At 39.0% G+C, this 19,419-nt stretch overlaps 1 protein-coding gene across 1 annotated transcript in view; it reads right to left on the bottom strand.

The window, feature by feature from the left end:
* Window positions 1-7,020, bottom strand: part of LOC110441875 (sacsin-like) — a 30,729-nt gene extending 23,709 nt beyond the window's left edge. The window contains exon 1 of the mRNA XM_021485156.1: window positions 6,994-7,020. The gene's annotated coding sequence lies outside the window, so the exon portion shown is untranslated. The remainder of the gene's footprint in view (window positions 1-6,993) is intronic.
* Between the last annotated feature and the right edge of the window lie 12,399 nt (window positions 7,021-19,419).

Here is a 19,419-nt window from a genome sequence, read left to right as displayed (position 1 = left end):
CTTTTGTAACCATATAGCCAATTGCTTCCCCATTTAAATTTGTAACAAAGTAATCAATGCTCTCACTATTAAACTTTGTAACCATATAGTCAAGAACCTCACGTTTTAACTTTGTAACCAGATAAGTCAATGCCCTCATCTTTGAAAGTTGTAACCAGGTAGTCAATGCCCTCGCCATTTAACTTTTTAAACTTATAGTCAATGCTTTCACCATTCAACAGTGTCACCATAGAGTCAATGCCCTTACCATTTAAAGTTTGAACCGTGTAGTCAATACCCTATCCATTAAATTCTGTAACTACCAAGTCAATGCCCTCATCATTATCGTTTGTGCCCATATAGTCAATGTCCTCACAATTTAACTTTTAAAACCATATAGTCAATGCCTTCCCGATTTAACTTTGTAAACAAGTAGTCAATGCCCTCACCATTTTACTTTTTAACCATGAAGTCAATCCCTGTAGCATATAACTTGTATTACCATTTAGTCAATGCCCTCACCATTTAACGTTTTAACCATGAGGTCAATGCCTTCACCATATAACTTTGTAACCATGAAGTCAATGCCTTCACTATATAACTTTGTAACCATGTAGTCAATACTCTCACCATTCACCGCTTGAACCGTGTAGTCAATGCCTTCTACATTTAACTATTGTAACCATATAGTCAACGCCCGCACCATTAATCTTTTGTAACTATTGAGTCATTGCCCTAACCATTTAACTATTGTCACCATAGAGTCAATGCCCTATTATTTTAAGTTTGTAACCAGGTAGTCAATACCCTCACCATTGAAATTGGTAACCAGATTAGTCAATGCCCTCATCATTGAAAGTTGTAACCAGGTAGGCAATGCCCTCGCCATTCACCGCTTGAACCGTGTAGTCAATGCCCTAACCATTTAACGTTTTAACCATGTAGTCAATACTCTCACCATTCACCGCTTTAACCTTGTAGGCAATGCTTTCTACATTTAACTATTGTAACCATAGAGGCAATGCCATACCATTTAAAGTTTGTAACCAGGTAGTCAATGCCCTCACCATTGAAATTGGTAACCGGATTAGTCAATTCCTTCATCATTGAAATTTGTAACCGGATTAGTCAATTCCTTCATCATTGAAATTTGTAACCAGGTAGGCAATGCCCTCGCCATTTAACTTTTTAAACTTATAGTCAATGCTTTCGCCATTCAACTGGGTCACCATAGAGTCATTGCCCTTACCATTTAAAGTTTGAACCGTGTAGTAAATGCCCTATCTATTTAACTTTTATAATTATGTAGTCAAAGCCCTCACCATTTACGTTTGTGACCATATAGTCAATGCGCTCACCATTTAACAATTGTTACCATATAGTCAACGCCCGCACCATTAAACTTTTGTTACCTTTTAGTCAATGTCCTCACTATTTAACTATTGTAACCATATAGTCAATGCCCTCTCCATTTAAGTTCGTAACTATGAAGTCAATGCCCTCACCATTCAACTTTGTAACCAGGTAGTCAATGCCCTCACCATTTCACTTTTTAACCATGAAGTCAATGCCTTCACCATATAACTTTGTAACCACGTAGTCAAGGCCCTCACCAATAACCGCTTGAACCGTGTAGTCAATGGCTTTACCATTTAACTATTGTAACCATATAGTCAACGCCCGCACCATTAAGATTTTATAAATATTTGGTCAATGACCTAACCATTTAACTATTGTAACCATAAAGTCAATGCCCAAACCATTTAACTTTTGAAACCAGGTATTCAATGCCATTACCATTTAACTATTGTAACCATATAGGCAATGCCCTCGCCATTTAACTTCTTAACAAAGTAATCAATGCTCTTACTATTAAACTTTGTTACCATATAGGCAAGAACCTTACGTTTTAACTTTGTAACCAGGTCGTCAATGCTCTCACCATTGAAATATGTAACAAGATTAGTCAATGCCCTCATTATTGAAAGTTGTAACCAGGTAGGCAATGTCCTCGCCATTTAACTTTTTAAACTAAAGGTTGATGCTTTCACCATATAACTGTTTCACCATAGAGTCAATGCCCTACCATTTAAAGTTTGACTTTTGTAACTACGTAGTCAATGTCTTCACTATTAACGTTTGTGCCCATATAGTCAATGCCCACTCCATTTAACTTCGTAACTATGTAGTCAATGTCCTCACCATTTAACTTTTAAAACTATATAGTCAATGCCTTCCCGATTTAACTTTTTAACAAAGTAGTCAATGCCCTCACCATATAACTTTGTAACCAGGTCGTCAATGCCCTAACCATTTTATTTTTTTATCCATGAAGTCAATGCCTTCACCATATAACTTTGTAACCATTTAGTCAATGCCCTCACCATTTACCGCTTGAACCTTGTAGGCAATGCTCTCACCATTTAACTATTGTAACCATATAGTCAACGCCCGCACCATTAAACTTTTGCTACCATTAAGTCAATGCCCTCACCATTTAACTATTGTTACAATATAGTCAATGCCCTCACCATTTAACTTGTATAATCATATAGCCAATGCCTTCCCCTTTTAACTTTGTAACAAAGTAATTAATGCCCTCACTATTAAACTTTGTAACCATATTGTCGATAACCTCACGTTTTAACTTTGCAACAAGGTAGTAAATGTCCTTACCATTGAAATGTGCAACCAAGTAATCAATTCCCTCATCATTGATTTTTGTAACCAGGTAGTCATTGCCCTCGCCATTTAACTGTTTTACCATAGAGTCGCTGCCCTCACCATTTAAATTTGTAACAAGATAGTAACTGTCCTCACCATTTAACTTTTGTAACCATGGAGTAAGTGCCCTCCGTTTGTAACTGTGTAACCATGTAGTCAATGCCTACACAATTTAACTTTGTTATTTGAAAGTCAATGCCCTCATCATTTAACTTTTATTTCCATGTAGGCAATCCCCTTAACATTTCATTTTTTTACCATGTAGAAAATGCCTTCACCATATCACTTTTGTAACCATGAAGTCAATGTCTCCCCATATACCGCTTGAAACATCTAGTCAATGCCCTCATCATTTAACTATTGTAACCATATAGTCATTGCCCACAACATTTAACTTTTGAAACCAGGTATTCAATACCATAACCATTTGACTGTTATAACCATATAGTCAATGCCCTCACCATTTTGTATTTGTAACCATTCAGCAAATGCCCTTACCATTTAACTTTTTAACCAGGTAGTCAATTCCTTCACCATAAACCTTTTGTAAACATATAGTCAATGCCCTCATCATTTTACTTTTGTAACCATATAGTCAATGCCCTCACTATCCAACGTTGTAACCACATAGTTAATGCCTCGCCATTAAACTTTGTAACCAAGCAGTCTATGCCCTCATCATAACACTTGGTAACCTAGCCGTATATGCCCCCACCATTACACTTGGTAACCTAGCAAGCAATAACCTCATCATTTAATTTTGTAACATAGCAGTCAACACCCTCATTATTTAACTTTGTAACCATGTAGCCAATGCCCTCACAGTTCTCTTTGTAAGAACGTATCCAATAATCTCGCCATAAAACTTTGTAACAACGTAGTAATTGCCCTCGCAATGGACATTTGTAACCACGCTGTCAATACTCTCATCATTTAACTTTGTAACCACGCAGTCTATGCCTTCGCGTTTGAACTTCGTAATCTAGAAGTCAATGCCATCGCTATTGAACGTTATAACCTCGTAGTCTAGGCCCTAATCGTTTGACTTTGTAACTAGGCAATCAATGCTTTCGCCATGAAACTTTGAAAACAAGTAGTCTATATTCTCGCCATTTAACATTGTAATCCAGAATTCTATGCCCTGGCCATTAACCTTTGTATCCAAGCAGTCTATGCCCTCACCATTAACCTTAGTAACCTAACAGTCAATGACCTCGCCATTACCTTTGTAACATAACAGTGAATGCCCTCATAGTTTATCTTTGTAACTACGTAGTCAATGCCTTCATCATTCAACTTTGTCACCTAGCAGTCTATGTCCCCGCCATTAAATTTGTTACCTATCAATCAATGTCCCCGCCATTAAATTTTGTAACCTAGCAGTCAATGCCCGCACCATTACCTTTGTAACCTTTGTTTGTTTGTTTGTTTGTTTTTGTTTTACGTCCTATTAACAGCTATGGTCATTTAAGGACGTGCTAGGTTTTGGTGGTGGAGGAAAGCCGGAGTTCCCGGAGAAAAAACACCGACCCACGGCCAGTACCTGGCGACTGCCCCACGTAGGCCTCGACCCCGCGACCCAGTGGTGGAGGGCTAGTGGTAGCAGAATGTCAGACGCCTTAACCACTTGGCCACCACGGCCCCTCCTTTGTAACCACGCTGTCAATGACCTCGCCATTTAATGTTGTAATCTAGTAGTAAATGCCCACGGCATTTAAGTTTGTAACCTAGAAGTCTATGCCCTCCCCATTAACCTTAGTAACCTAACAGTCAATTACCTCATCATCTAACTTTTATTACCAAGTAGGCAATCCCCTTAACATTTCATTTTTTAACCATGTAGTAAATACCTTCACCATATCACTTTTATAACCATGTAGTCAATGCCGTCATCATTTAACTATGGTAACCATATAGTCAATGCCCACAACATTTAACTTTTGAAACCAGGTATTCAATGCCATAACCATTTGACTTTTATAACCATATAGTCAGTGCCCTCACCATTTCATATTTGTAACCATTCAGCAAATGCCCTTACCATTTAACTTTTTTTAACCAGGTAGTCAATGATCTCACCATTTAACTTTTGTAACCACGTTCTCAATTCCTTAACCATATAACTTTTGTAACCATATAGTCAATGCACTCATCATTTAACTTTTATAACCATATAGTCAATGCCCTCACTATTCAACGTTGTAACCACATAGTTAATGCCTCGCCATTAAACTTTGTAACCAAGCAGTCTATGCCCTCATCAAAACACTTGGTAACCTAGCAAGCAATACCCTCATCATTTAATTTTGTAACATAGCAGTCACAAATCACTTTTTTTTACAAAAAACTTTTTTACAGTCAATGCCCTCATAGGTTAACCTTTGTAACCAAGTAGTCTATGCCCTAACCATTAACCCATGTAGCCTAAAAGTTTATGACCTCGCCATTACCTTTGTAACATACCAGTCAATGCCCTCATAGTTTAACTTTGTAACTACGTAGTCAATGCCCTCACCATTTGACTTTGTCACCTATCAGTCTATGTCATCGTCATTTAAATTTGTAACCTAGCAGTATATGTCATAGCCATTACTCTTGGAAGCCAAGCAAGCAGTCTTTGCTCTCGCCATTACACTTGGTAACCAAGCAGTCTATGCCCTCGTCATTTAACTTGGTAACCAAGTAGTCTTTGTCCTCGCAATGACACTTGGTAACCTAGCAGTATTTGCCCTTACAATTAAAATGTGTAACCTAGCAGTGTCTGCCCTCGCCATTACCCATTGTTACCTAGCAGTGTATGCCCTCTCTAATTTAACTTTTTAACCAAGAAGTCTATGCCGGCACCATTACACTTGGTAACCAAGCAGTCTATGCCCTTGCCATTTAACTTTGTAGCCTAGCAGTATATGCCCTCACCATTACACTTGGTAAACATACAGTCTATACCCCCGCAATTAATCTGTTAATCAACTTTTGAATAAACTTTTTGATTCCGTGGTGTGATATTCGAAAACAAATCGTATGACGGAAAAGTGGTCCTCCTTTGGGAAAGTGCTCAAAATAATGAAAAATAGGGTTGATCAATTTTCTCAAAAACTATGACAGATGTTTCTTGGGTTTAAACCGTTTATTTTTCCATGTTCGTCTATATTGTATATGTCCTATGTAGCCTAATGTGTAACGCAGTTAGCTTAGGACCAGACGAAGTGAACGGCGTAGGTTGGAAACCACGCACAGATACTTTTTTTTAATATTTAGGCATGTGATCATTTTCCTTAATTAAGGGATAAATGTTTTTTTCAAATCAATAGAACATCTTATTGATATCAAAATAGAATGCATATTGGTTTATCTTCTATGGAATCATGTCAACAAATCCATGTACGCGTGTACAGTACAGCTACGCTTTGTAGGTACATGTAAGACATCATTTAAATGATATTGTTTTACCCTCCAACTGGCACTAGTATTTCAACCCATTATTTAAATTCAAACAAATGATGCCGAAATACAAAATATATAGGATTGTTGCGTCAGAATAAAAAAGGCAAAGCAAAACAAAACCTGTTATTATCGCAAAGATATAACCAAACATGCGGGACAATTCATCGTCGAGGACAGGCTCATTTGTTCTAAATGCAGGAAGACTGCAGCACAAAGTAAGGAGCGCAATACACGTGTAAGATCTGCTTTTCGAAAAGTATATGTAATTTCACTATTCTAAGATGCAGGAAGAACAAAATAAAGATATGTAATTTTTAAGAAAGCGGGTAGCGGCCTGACTTTGGCAGTAGTAATGACAATTAAATCCTTTCAAACTTGTTGGTAATGATAGTACGATCTTGTGTTTACGATAAGCATTGTGTTGAGTCTTTATCGTGAAACGCATGTATTAATAGCCATGACCTTAAATTCGTCCGTTTAAAATAATCTATTCTTAGACACGGGATTCTGATAGAGCTACCTGTATACAAATACCTGAAGACGCGTCATAACAGTGCACGGTTCGACGCGCGCACTAGTGGGTCATAGATTTGGGAAAATAGCAAAGCAACCCGCGACCACTTTCACACCCACACGAGGGAGGACTAATATAAAACACTGCGAGTACAAAGATGAAGTTCCACAATACACTGTCAGATTGTCGCGGGCCCAGTACAATATTACGACAGGTAGATCAATGTCTAACCTCCCGATATATATACAGTATAATACCGGACATAGCATGGTGTTACAGCGAGTTTAAATCATACAAAAGTCTGTCAAACGGAAAATATTAAACATAAATACCTGCTTCGTCGCAATAGGAACCTTTCATTTGAGGAAAATTAAACGTATGACACCCGGATACATATAATGCTTATCCGTCGCTGTGACAACAATGTATGTCATGTTTTTAGAGAATTGAAGATTGTAAATGAAACTGTATGTTGTCTCCCTTCAGCGGTCAAGTGACAATATCTATTATAACGTGAGACAAGTTTGCGTTGACTATGATTAAGACTTAAAATGACATTTCATTTTATAACTAAGTCGTCAACGCCTTCACCAATATTCTGTGTAACAATGTATCCAATGCACTCGTAATAAAACCAACTACGTCCTCACCATTAACTTTGTAACCTTGCAGTCGACGCCCTCATTGTTCATCTTTGTAACCACGCAGTAAATACTTTCGCGTTTGAACTTTGTAACCACGCAGTCAATGCCGTCATCGTTAAACTGTGTAACCTATCAGTGTATGTCCCCGCCATTAAAATTTGTAACCTAGCAGTTCATGCCCGCACCATTATCTTTGTAACCACGCTGTCAATGACCTCGCCATTACATTTGGTAACCTAGCAGTAAATGCCCTCGCCCATTAAGTTGTAACCTAGCAGTCTATGTCATCGTCATTTAAATTGTCACCTAGCGGTCTATGTCATAGCCATTACACTTGGTAGCATAGCAGTATTTGCCCTCGCCATTACACTTGATAACCTAGCAGTGTATGCCCTCGCAGTTTAACTTTTTAACCAAGAAGTTCATCCCTACACCATAACTGTTGGTAACCAAACAGTATATGCCCTTGCCATTGAATTTTGTAACCTAGCAGTCTATGCCCTAACTATTTTACTTGGTAACCAAGCAGTCTATGCCCTCGCCACTTAACTTGGAAATCAAGTAGTCTATGTCCTCGCCATGACACTTTGTTACCAAGCAGTCTATGCCTTCGTCATTTAATTTTGTAACCCAGAAGAATATGTCCTCGCCATTACCCATTGTAACCTAGCAGTATATGTCCTCGCTATTTAAATCTGTAAACTAGCAGTCTATGTCATACCCATAACACTTGGTAACCAAGCAATCTATGTTCTCGCCATTTGACTTGGTAACCATGTAGTCTTTGCCCTCACTATTACACTTGGTAACATAGAAGTATATGCCCTCCCCATTACATTTGGTAGCCATGCAGTCTATACCCTCGCAAATAATCTTCATAGTTGTCAATGCCTTCATCGTATGTAAAGTTAAGCAATGCCCAATGATAAGCAACATCCGGTTAAAAATAATTAGGATAAATGCTTCCACGATAAGAATATGCATATCAATCTTGTAAATTTATTTTGACTAACGATAATAGTATTACCACTTTCACATCCACACGAGGGAGGGCTAATATAAAACACTGCGAGTACAAATCTGATGTTTTACAATACACTATCAGATTGTCGCGGGCCCTTTACAATAATATTCCGACAGGTAGATCATTATCTCACCTTCAGATATATATAAAGTATAATACCGGACATATCATGGTGATACGGCGAGTTAGACACATACAAAAGTCTGTCAAACGGAAAATATTAAACATAAATACCTGCTTCGTCGCAATAGGATCCTTTTACACGAAGAAATGTAAAGGTATGGCACCCAAATACATACAATGTTATATACGTCGATGCACAACCGTGTACGTCATGTTTTCAGAAAACAAAACTTCAAACTGTCTGACTTCCGAGTACAATGATGTTATAAATAGTTGCGTTAGACAAAGAGGTACATGTATAAGGTGCAGCTCATCGTATCGACACGTTGTTACGGCACGATTTCTCACCCTGGTGGTTTGGTTTAATTTTGAATAACGTCCTATTAACATCTAAGGTCGTTAAAGGACGTGCCTCCATGTGTGTAATGTACAGTGTATGCGTGCCTGCGTGTGTGTATGTAGGAGACATCGTTAAGAAGGGAATAACAACTACCATTTGTAAGGACTTTGGTATGCCCCGGCCTAAGGACAGGACCCAGTGCCTTCCTCACCTGGGCGAACGCTCAACATTAAAGTCAAAAGTGAGATAGTGCCAAGCAAGGCGCTAGGAAATGAAAGGTAGTTAGAAGTAGAAAGAAAGACAAAGATCACATATATTGCAATGGGTGCAGCAGATCTATTTTGGTCGCTTTTGTGTCCCAAAAAGAGGACACCAAAGCAAATCCTCAATTCTGCAGGGGGTTCCCCAGATTAGTCGCCTCTTACGATACATGCAGTGAGTAACAGCAGGTGTATTCTTTTCACGATCCCCCACTTGCAGGGGTGTCACCCAGGTGAGAAATCGTGCTTAAATTGCTGCGTTCGCACTACGATTTCTCACCCCCTGCAAGATTTCTCATCTGATTTCTGTTCTGAGATTTATGGACTGCAATGAAGGTTGTTTAATTGACTATTTTAATGGTATTCTTGAAGATGAGGAAAAAAGTCCACATCTTCCGCAAACTGGCTGCTGCAGACTGGCTTCTGATTAGTCGAAATGTATGCATTGTCCAATATCCCTATGTAAAAGTGTGCAATGTCACTACAAACACTACTGCGATCTGCGTTGGGTTTTTTTAGTTGACAAAATGTTGGGTCCTGCTAGGTCGACATTTAGATAATGACCGATGTTACAGATGTGGTGTGCAGATGTATTATGCGGGGTTGTCAATGGTTAGCCGGTTAACCGGTTACTTGGTCGGAACACCACGTACCGGTTACCAAAATCAGTAACCGATTATTCGAACATTTACTTACCCCTTTTGGGAGCCCCATGTTTCCCTGGCTTAGACCTGCGGCCAAAGTCGGATAGTTTTATAATAAAAACCATGGTCAGGGATTACATGTTAGTGTTAATTTTGTACTCTATTGTAAATACTGACAAAGAGATAACAAACCTGAACAGATTTTAAAAGGAAGCCAGAATACAAAGTTGTGGAATGTCAACTTTTAGAGATAGAACGCGCGTTTAAATGCGAGATGTTATATAATGTGAAGAGTACACACTTGGAATGAGCAAGCATGTCTTAAAACGTTTGTCAAACAAACTTTGTTCGAAAGAACAATATAAATTACCGCACATGATTTCGAGTACATGTAACTGTAATTGAATCTCGTCTTATTGTATTCCGACATTTGTATGCTAATTAATATATACATGCATGTTTGTAGTGTAAATACGATTTAGGTAGAACATTTTCTAAACATGATATGTGTTTGTTGCTGTTTATTATTTGATTACTAAATTGACCGATGAACCGGTTACTCGATCGGTAGATGATGGCATTGCGATCATTTTCTACTGCATCACTTGCGACTACTGGGCTGTTTCGGCACCTAATGTAACGGTCCCTGTTACAACTAAACATCGTTATACTTTATAATAAAAAAAGAAATGTATGTACCCTTCCAGAGCAATGATTTTACATCTGCTTAAGTAAGTTCAATGTTGTGTAAAACGTTCGTGTCTGGTGTTCCTTTGGCCAAAGAAAGGTGTCCTTTGTTAGATTTGACTTACATATTATTTTATATACGTATATCTCGCGCAAATTGTCTTTTGAAAACGTCTCTATATTTAGAATATATTCATTGGAATACCAACAAAATCAGTTCTTCTGACTCAAAAGTAAATGAATAATAAGTAACTAGATAAATACTGTATGTGTTAATTCTATCACAATTTAGGTGAACTGGATTGCGTTTGAATGTGTTAAAGAATGTGCACGCACGCGCATTGTATGAATCGGGCAACATTATTTGTTTTTCATCGTCTAATTGAATCTGTGAAGATTTTTGAGAACTTCTTTTGCGTATTTCAAAAGTAAATAAATAAATAGATTGATAGATAAATCAATGAATAGCTATCAGGCATGTTGTTCATTGATCTGTTAGTATTACAAGAACACTTAGTCAAGTTTTAAACCATCAAGGATGAAATCCATCCTAAATTGAGATAGAGAGCTGGGGTGAGAAATTGTGCCGTATGAGGAAACGTGTCACCTTTACCCATGTTTTGCACGAGAAATCGTTTCGGGGTGAGAAATCGTGCCCTTACACACGGTCGACACTATTATGGCCTCGTCTGTATGTGCTGTCGTGTCTAACAATAGTACATGTATGTATAATAATTGTTCATGATATTATCATAAATATTGCAGGGAATTCATAAGAACAGAAAATATAATTCTTGAGTTTACTCGTTGGTCGCATTTAAATCACAACAGGCACAGCTGAGTTCTATCTCTTTACGTTGACACTAGTTAAAACTGAAAACGAAACATAAAATTGTCTTACTTCGGAGTAAAGAAATGTGTTATGTGTCATGTCGACAACATTGACATATTCTATCAGTGGGGCCGCTCCAAGTTTGGATTTTAGTGTTGTAGGGGTGGAAGCGGGGGCTGAAACCTGTGAAACTTGCATTGGCGGTGGAGAGGTTAGTGGTAGGGACACCTCCCAAATAATACCACCAAATCGTCATTTGGGTCTCTCAGGCATGTATCGCATATTTAAGGTTAACTAGTAGCATGGTTATATTATTGAGCTAATTGTTACGTCGAACACCTTCCTTCGGACAACTTAGTACATGTACTACCCACGTAAACACAGGTTAAACGCCGTAACCTTGGTTATGGACCTTGCGCTCGTGGGTTACAATCGGATAATGTGTTCCAACCATATCGATCTACTTCCTCTTCTAACGTATATTTTAAATTATAACGTTTATTTGTATAATTCTTGTGATGAACATACCCGACACAAGACTTAACATGACTATGTTAAAATATATAGGGGAATGTATACATTTAAAACCTGTTCATAAACCTATAAATAGTTAGCACACCTGTTTCGGCTCCTCAGCTCCAATCTTACAGGACCCTCCGTAGTCAGACCTTTTCGAAATACCCACGTCTTTGAACAGTCTTATTTTTTTCAGTTTCTGCATGAATATGTGTTTCTATATCTAGATACTGGATAGCAGAGGGAATTGAGAATTCGTTACAGCTTAAACTACTTCGAATACCTCATTTAGGCCGAAATATAGCTGTAACAAATGTCCAGGTCCCTTTGCTGGACAGGTCTAATGTCCCATTCGTCATCGTCGTTCTTAACAGCGGTACTTACTTGTTATTTACCATAGTGTTCTTTTGTTAACGCCGAGTTAGTATAGAAACGTGTACCCCTTTAATTCCTTAGGCAGTAGTGGGGTGGGTAGTGAAGTAGGGGACACCTCAATATATGTCCTCTATATACTCCATCTCATATTAAACAAACAACAAACATGAAATATACAGGTAGCTACTCGGCCGATAGAACGACAGAACAGGCATTTATCATAATTGCATTTGATGCGATAAAGACGTTTCCATACAATTTTGACAAATTCACTCCACAAACTACAATCTATCTACAACAACCAAGCGCACCACCCAGCCTGAACCCCTTTCGGAAGCAGGAGGTGTACCAGCCCGTCTATACTTCAGGGTGGTGTTTTTTGGGGTTTTTTTGCTGGGGTTTCTATACATTCTCAATATATTCATGTACATAACATTCCATATGAACTACATTTAAATTCAATTTAGATTGAAAACTTGTACGTTCCGTCTACGTCCTAAGCTAGAATGACACAATAAGAACCACCCGTGTCCTACCCCACACACATGCTCCAACGTCATTGGTCAATACCAAATCGCACGAATTACTCGCCCTAATATGATCCTCACGTACCTACAGAACAAATTTTACGCGCTGTTCTCCGAAACGCGCGAATATTTAAGTACTCTATATACTCCATCTCGTAATAAACAAACAACAACCATGATATGCAGGTAGCTATTCGGCCGATAGATAATAAAAGAACGGGCTCTGAGCGGTACTTACAAACCCAATTGCTCTGTAACTTGCAGCCTGCGCTGAAGCGAATCGGCAACATAGCCGTCCTTCGACACATCGTCTCCCGTCTGTCATGCCTTTTCCAGCATATCTCATTGACACCGCTTTTTGCCGCCTCCGTAGCACCACCTGCCCTTAGCGAATGTTAACCTAGATTCAGAGTATCCCCCGCCTCCTTTAGCCTTTTTACAACGCATTCCCAAACTCTTGTATAACTTACCGGTTTTTGTTTGAATATAAGCTTACAACCCACTTTCCCACGTACTAATGGCTTAAAAAGATAATCTCTCGAACCTATCGTTGCGTCTGATAAAGCCAAATATCCCTCCAATATTACCTACGGGCACGCCACTGTCTTACCTTTCGCAATGACTACCTCGTTACCTAGCCTGTATTGGTCCGTTTTATTTTTCCTGATGACCAGCTTTAAACAATGTTCATGCAATGACACATCCGAACACTAACTCACTCAATTCAGCAAATCTGAGAAAACCTGCAAAACATATAACTACCCTCACCAAATTTCTCACTACCAAACGGTCCCTAAAGTCTTTGTGTATCTCTCACAGCTCCACCAACATATCGGTTGAAACACAGTCCTTCTTGACTCGTGAATCTCTGGGTTGGCGCTTTGTGACTTCAACTAGTTATCCGTCAGTTCTTCCACGCCGTTGATTCCGTGAGCCCATTTGATCCCGTATACTACTGTCGTACCACACTGTATGAACCACCCGCGTCCAAAAGATGCCTGAGACACAACGCAACCTGTATAGGCTGCGCCGGAAGTGTCCTGCCTTATGAAGCTCTCCCACTTTTTTAAAAGCGTTTTAATACTAGCTCACTGTCTTGTCACTCTCTGCCCTTAGTATGTAAACCGCCATGTGTTTAGCCATCAAATCATTTCGGCCCGTATGCTGCCCTGCAGTTCTAACTGCTACGTCTATGTTTGTGTGTAGCCCGAAGCCTGAAAATACCATTACAACCTGATCAAAATTCAATCCTTAGTGACACCATACGAGTGTAACGTTCCGGGGTCCGTACCCTAGTCACTTCTAAGGATCCCTGTGCTGTAAGCTTAATTATAACTATACTACAGTTGCAAATATATACAAATATGTGTTACTACCTTGTAACCAGCATACCTATTACCTAATGCTTAATACATGATATGAACAGAATAATTACTGCACGACTATAGAACTAATACCAAAGCTATCTGCTCTGTATCAATATAACACACTACCGTACAATTCAGGCAGTACACAAGTCGACTACCTAGTCGCGGCTAGCCCTAGTCGCTATAGTTGCCCTATAGTCAACTACCTAGCTATATGACCTAGTCGCGCCGATCACGACAGCCTTATACTAGTATTCAGCTACGGCACTCTCTAATGACCACGACTAGCCTGGTCGCGACTAGCACTGCACAGCCTATGCCCGTGACACCTTCTGTCTAACGGTATCTCGCTACAGCACTCAATCGTTTATTTAATATATCTTCCATGCAGTGTGTGGATCAAGGCAAGACTAATTCAGTCACTTCTATCTTTCCAACACAAAGCCGGTCTCGCATATATTAGGTATTTGCAATCTGTCGCTGCTGTTCACACGCCGAGATCAGAACAGAACTGGGCCGATTGTCGCTGGATTCTGCCTATTTATACCCTCTTGCTATTCTAGCGACACCTAGCTGTGATTGAGGTATAATCACTTGTACGTTTTGATTGTACCTCGAAAACTATCTGTCTCCTAAGCGTTCGAATTACGGAGACATAACACAAATGATTAACGCCAACAGATCAACGTATCTAACCTGAATAATATGCTAAATCAGCGAAGGTAGGATTACGATATGTACATTCATCACATTAGGTCCCCCGTTCTTGTTAAAAACACTGTTTTTATCATTCCCAACATCTATACTACCTCGAAGTAGCATTACATGCTCTTTTACGAAACAAGCGAATGTATTTCCCGCTGGAGCCAACACAGGCCAGAATGGAGCCGAGGGCCTATATTTTACTATATATAAGAGTGCCCTTAGCCTTCTCGTCCATCATTTTACAAATCACCTTCGGTACCAAACCCGGGGGTGGCACTAGCCAATTGTTTTGACCAGCCCATACCTGTCTTAAACCATCTGTACCACCTGTCCCCGGACACCATCATCGAGAATTAAAAACAGAGCATCTAGCATTCGCGTTATTTGCAATCCTATCTACAGTAAACTTTCCCCACTTCTCGTCCAACTCTCTGAAAACCTCGTATCGTATGCCCCAGCCATAACCATCTGTGGATTAGCTGATTATCTGACCTTGGCACCCGTGCTGGCGAACCCTCCATCCCTCACATACCTCTCTTATCATTACCGTCTTGTCGTTAAGTGCAGAAACTTGACTGCCAATCACCATAATCGTAACCAAATTTTTCCTGTCGGTATACCACGACACCTTACACCCTACCAGGCAATGCATCAGCATTCTCAGAACTGCCTCGAGTTCCCTCCAGGTTAAGCTTTCTTTACTATCTGATTCTGTCTACTGACCCAAGACATCACGGCCTTTTACATGCAAGATGGATCACTTGTACACCACGTACTTCTGCTTGATCTATCCATCAAAGATTCCTTCAATCGCCTTACAGTAGCACACCAAAATCGTATCTCGTCTTTGCATTTGTTTTTTTTTTTTTTTCCGACATTATTGTTTATTGTTTATTTATTTCTAATTCAACAGACCCAAGGATCCACTTACAGAATGGATAACAACATTACAACACAAGTATAAAATATCACAGACTAAAAGGTACTCATATGTAAAACAAAAGGAATTAGTGATAGCAAATATTCTTTAACCGTACTTTGAACTCAGCGATAGAGGAACGAAACATATCACAGTCTGGTGCAAAATCAAGATAATTAAAATTACATTGAATCCTGTTTAAAATACTATACTTTCTAACGTTTATTCTACTTTTCTGGCAGTAAAACTGGTTGAAACGAATTGATCGTAGATTACGACCAGGGACTAAAAAACGCATTTGCTTGACTAAATATGGACAATCAAAAGCACTATTAACACATTTGCAAAGAAATACAAAGTCTAAAAATGCCCGCCTATGTTCGAGGCTAGGAAGAATAAAATGCCTACAAGTGTCAGCGTAAGACATGGAGTTGTAGTCAACGTGCGCCTTAAAACATAAAAAAATAAAATAAAATACGCTGGCCAACTTCGACCTGGTGAATTAAAGATGTTTGGTAAGGAGACCAGATCTGACAACAGTATTCTAACTGACTCCTGACAAGACTTATATATCGAGACCTTACAACAGGTATTTGTGTAAAACTTTTACATGTACGTTTTATAAAACCAAGCATTCGCATTGATTTGGAAACAGTACGTCTTATGTGGGTACTAAAACTCAATGAAGAGGTTAGCCAAACACCAAGATCTTTCACACACATTTCATTCTTCAGGTTCTCACCGTTCATAGTGTAATAAAAGTTCATACATTTCTTCTCGTTTGTAAAAATGACCTGGCAGCACTTCTTCACATTCACTTTCATTTTCCACACAGTGCACCAATCATACACTTTATCAATTATAATCGCTCTGTAGCTGCTCACACTCAGACAACGTTCTTACACACTTAGAAAATTTGCTGTCGCCGGCAAACATAAGGGTTTTAGAAAATTTCACAATAGATGGCAGTTCATTGATAAAAACAAGGAAAAGTTTAGGTCCAAATATCGAACCTTGAGGCAAAAATTCCTTGTCATCAATCTGACAATTGGACCCATCGCCACCCTCATCGAAATGATTTGACCAACCAAACAATCAATATGCCTTGCTGTCACTCCAAAGATTCCTCGAGACACACTATCCAACAACTTTCGTAACGACTCAGTCAGTCTGTCAATCTTATTTTCTGGTATAACAATCCTTCCTTCCCGAAAAAAACATTGCAACCCCAACCAGTTCGCGTCCTGACTGCATTTCTGCTCTGCTATCAGAAAACCAAAACGAAGTAAATCCGCCCGAACAATATTGCTAAGAAAACCCGATTCAGACTCAGTGTCATGCCCTCCGATACCACATCCAGATACATAATCGCCTTGTGTCCCTGAGACCGCCAATGCTTGACCAGCTCACGTGTGACCCTTGGAAATATGTAACCTGCTGTGGACAGACCAAACGGTAAAACCCGAAAAACTAAATATCTTGTCCTTCCATTGATAACCAGAGAAAACCTCAAAAAAGTCATAGGTACACTGACATGATGTAAAAAGTAAATACCCAATTACCTTTCTCAAACATGTCTAATGCCACTGCAGAGTCCTCATTTTTAAACTCAATTTTTTTCGAAGCACGGATTTACATATCTGCAATCCAAATCTAGCCTTAACTTCTCCTTGTTACCTGCCACTGTCAATGGATTCACTACTTTCGGAATCGAATGGACTTCCCCAAAACAATATTCTCTGGTATAGAATACAAAGGTAATTTATAACCAACGCGGATAACATCCAACATATTTTACAAACACGTGCTCTCCCATTCATACAACGCCTTGCGCAACATTCCTACCGGTGACCTGACCTCTGAACCTGACCTCGTACGCGACTCTTCTACCGTAGTAATTTTGTTCATTAAAGCGGAACCACACCTTCTACCTGTTCGTTCCTCACCCAACGCCTCACGCACCTCGTCAAACGGAACAAATTCATTTCGTACTGACACACGTGCTTCCACACAATTACATGTAAATAAATTGGTACTTATCTTAGTCTGGCCTTGCGCCGCCCTGTGCTGTACATGGTCAATCCTCCAGTGACCAGGCTTTCCACAGGTAAAACCCAATCCTGTTCTCATATCCATGGTCCCTGGTACCGTCGTCGCCAACTGAGCCTGGCGTGCTGAAGGGGCGCTATATGGGGAATAGCGTTTTTGCCTCGTCATTCTCTATGCGTTTACTATCCTCTGCGCTCTCGCTTCCACTCTCGTTTTCCATTTCTCATCCTCCGAATCGTCAGCCAAAGCTTTGGTCTTATACTTCTCCAATTATAATAATTTTCACACTGGCCCTCTCCTTAAAAGCGTTATGTACGGTGTTCTCCTGTTGTGTCGCCTGCGCCTCCCGCAGCTTGCTACCAATTCTCGCATTCACATTGAATTGCTCTTCATTACCCCTCTTGTTAAATGTGTACGTCAATATCTCGGAAAACGTTGGTACGCAACAGAATCCACCAAATTTCCTAACAGAAAAACAAGACATAACAAGAGCTGTCGTAGAACAGCATAGCTCGTGCAGAAGCCATCACTTGTGCTATAACTTAAAACAAAACAAAAACAAAAAAACATGTCAGTAACTTTTTTATGCTTTATATCATCATCACCACAGATTATTGTTTTTTTATATATATATATATTTGATCACCATGACCCCACCCCCTCTGGCACGGCTCCTGGGGGTTATATCAAAAATTAGAAAAAGTTGTGCACTTCTCCATACATAAATCTACCATGTGTACGGTTTCCATATGACAACAGCCACAGCAATAAATGGAGATACAGTCAAACATTGTAACATACAGCTCTAAATAAGATAATTTGTATCTATATTTGATCTCGCACATTAGCAATTTAAGATTGCTTTTGAATTTGAGATTTCTCTAGATATTTTTTTTAGAATATTAGATTGTTGTATTTTGAATTAAACTTTCTGCAAAATACCTTATTTATTTTGAAGAAAATATTATCACCAGTGAGATGTAGCCTTGGTTTCATAAAATTTCACAATTATTGAATGCATTCCTAAGTATTTGAGAACACTGTTGGCTAAGAATACCTGTTGAAGTAATCAATTGTCCTGTTTCATACACTTTTTAACATTTTTTTTGCCTTATCTGCAAATGCCCATACCTTCATTCTCCTGTGTAAGAGCAATCTTGAGTTCGTGAATGGTGACCGCGTCCCGACTCGTTTGTACCCGTAAGGAATTCAAATCCTCCTCTATACCAACCCTACAAAGGCCAGTATACATATTTGTCACAAATGTCTTTATTACTACCCATAACCATCTGGCAGGTAAACTTTCAACAGCATATTTACAGCATCAGGCTGCTCAACTGTCTTTAACCATAAGCCACTTTATAATAAATTGATTTATATAATTGTATATTTTCTATTGTAATTTGCTAAGCAGTGCATACATTTGTATGTGTAGTTCTAAATATTTGATAGTTGATGAGCTGACACTTGCCCTTTAAATATTTTTCTTTATTTCAATTCTTCTATTAATATAATTTCATAGCTATTGACATTTCTTGAGGTACATGTCTATGAATATAATTCCTAGCCTGACAGTTTCCAGTTAATTAGTGTTATAGAAGTTATGACCTACTGACCTTTCTATTAGAGGTTATAACCTACTCACCATTCTATTAGAGGCTATGACCTACTCACCTTTCTATAAGAGGTTATGACCTACTCACCTTTCTATTAGAGGTTATAACCTACTCACCTTTCTATTAGAGG

This window comes from Mizuhopecten yessoensis, unplaced genomic scaffold (genome assembly GCF_002113885.1).
Source record: "Mizuhopecten yessoensis strain PY_sf001 unplaced genomic scaffold, ASM211388v2 scaffold716155, whole genome shotgun sequence".
Taxonomy (NCBI): domain Eukaryota; kingdom Metazoa; phylum Mollusca; class Bivalvia; order Pectinida; family Pectinidae; genus Mizuhopecten; species Mizuhopecten yessoensis.
The sequence above is the reverse complement of the archived record's forward strand: the minus strand, read 5'-3'. Positions and strand labels throughout refer to the sequence as shown.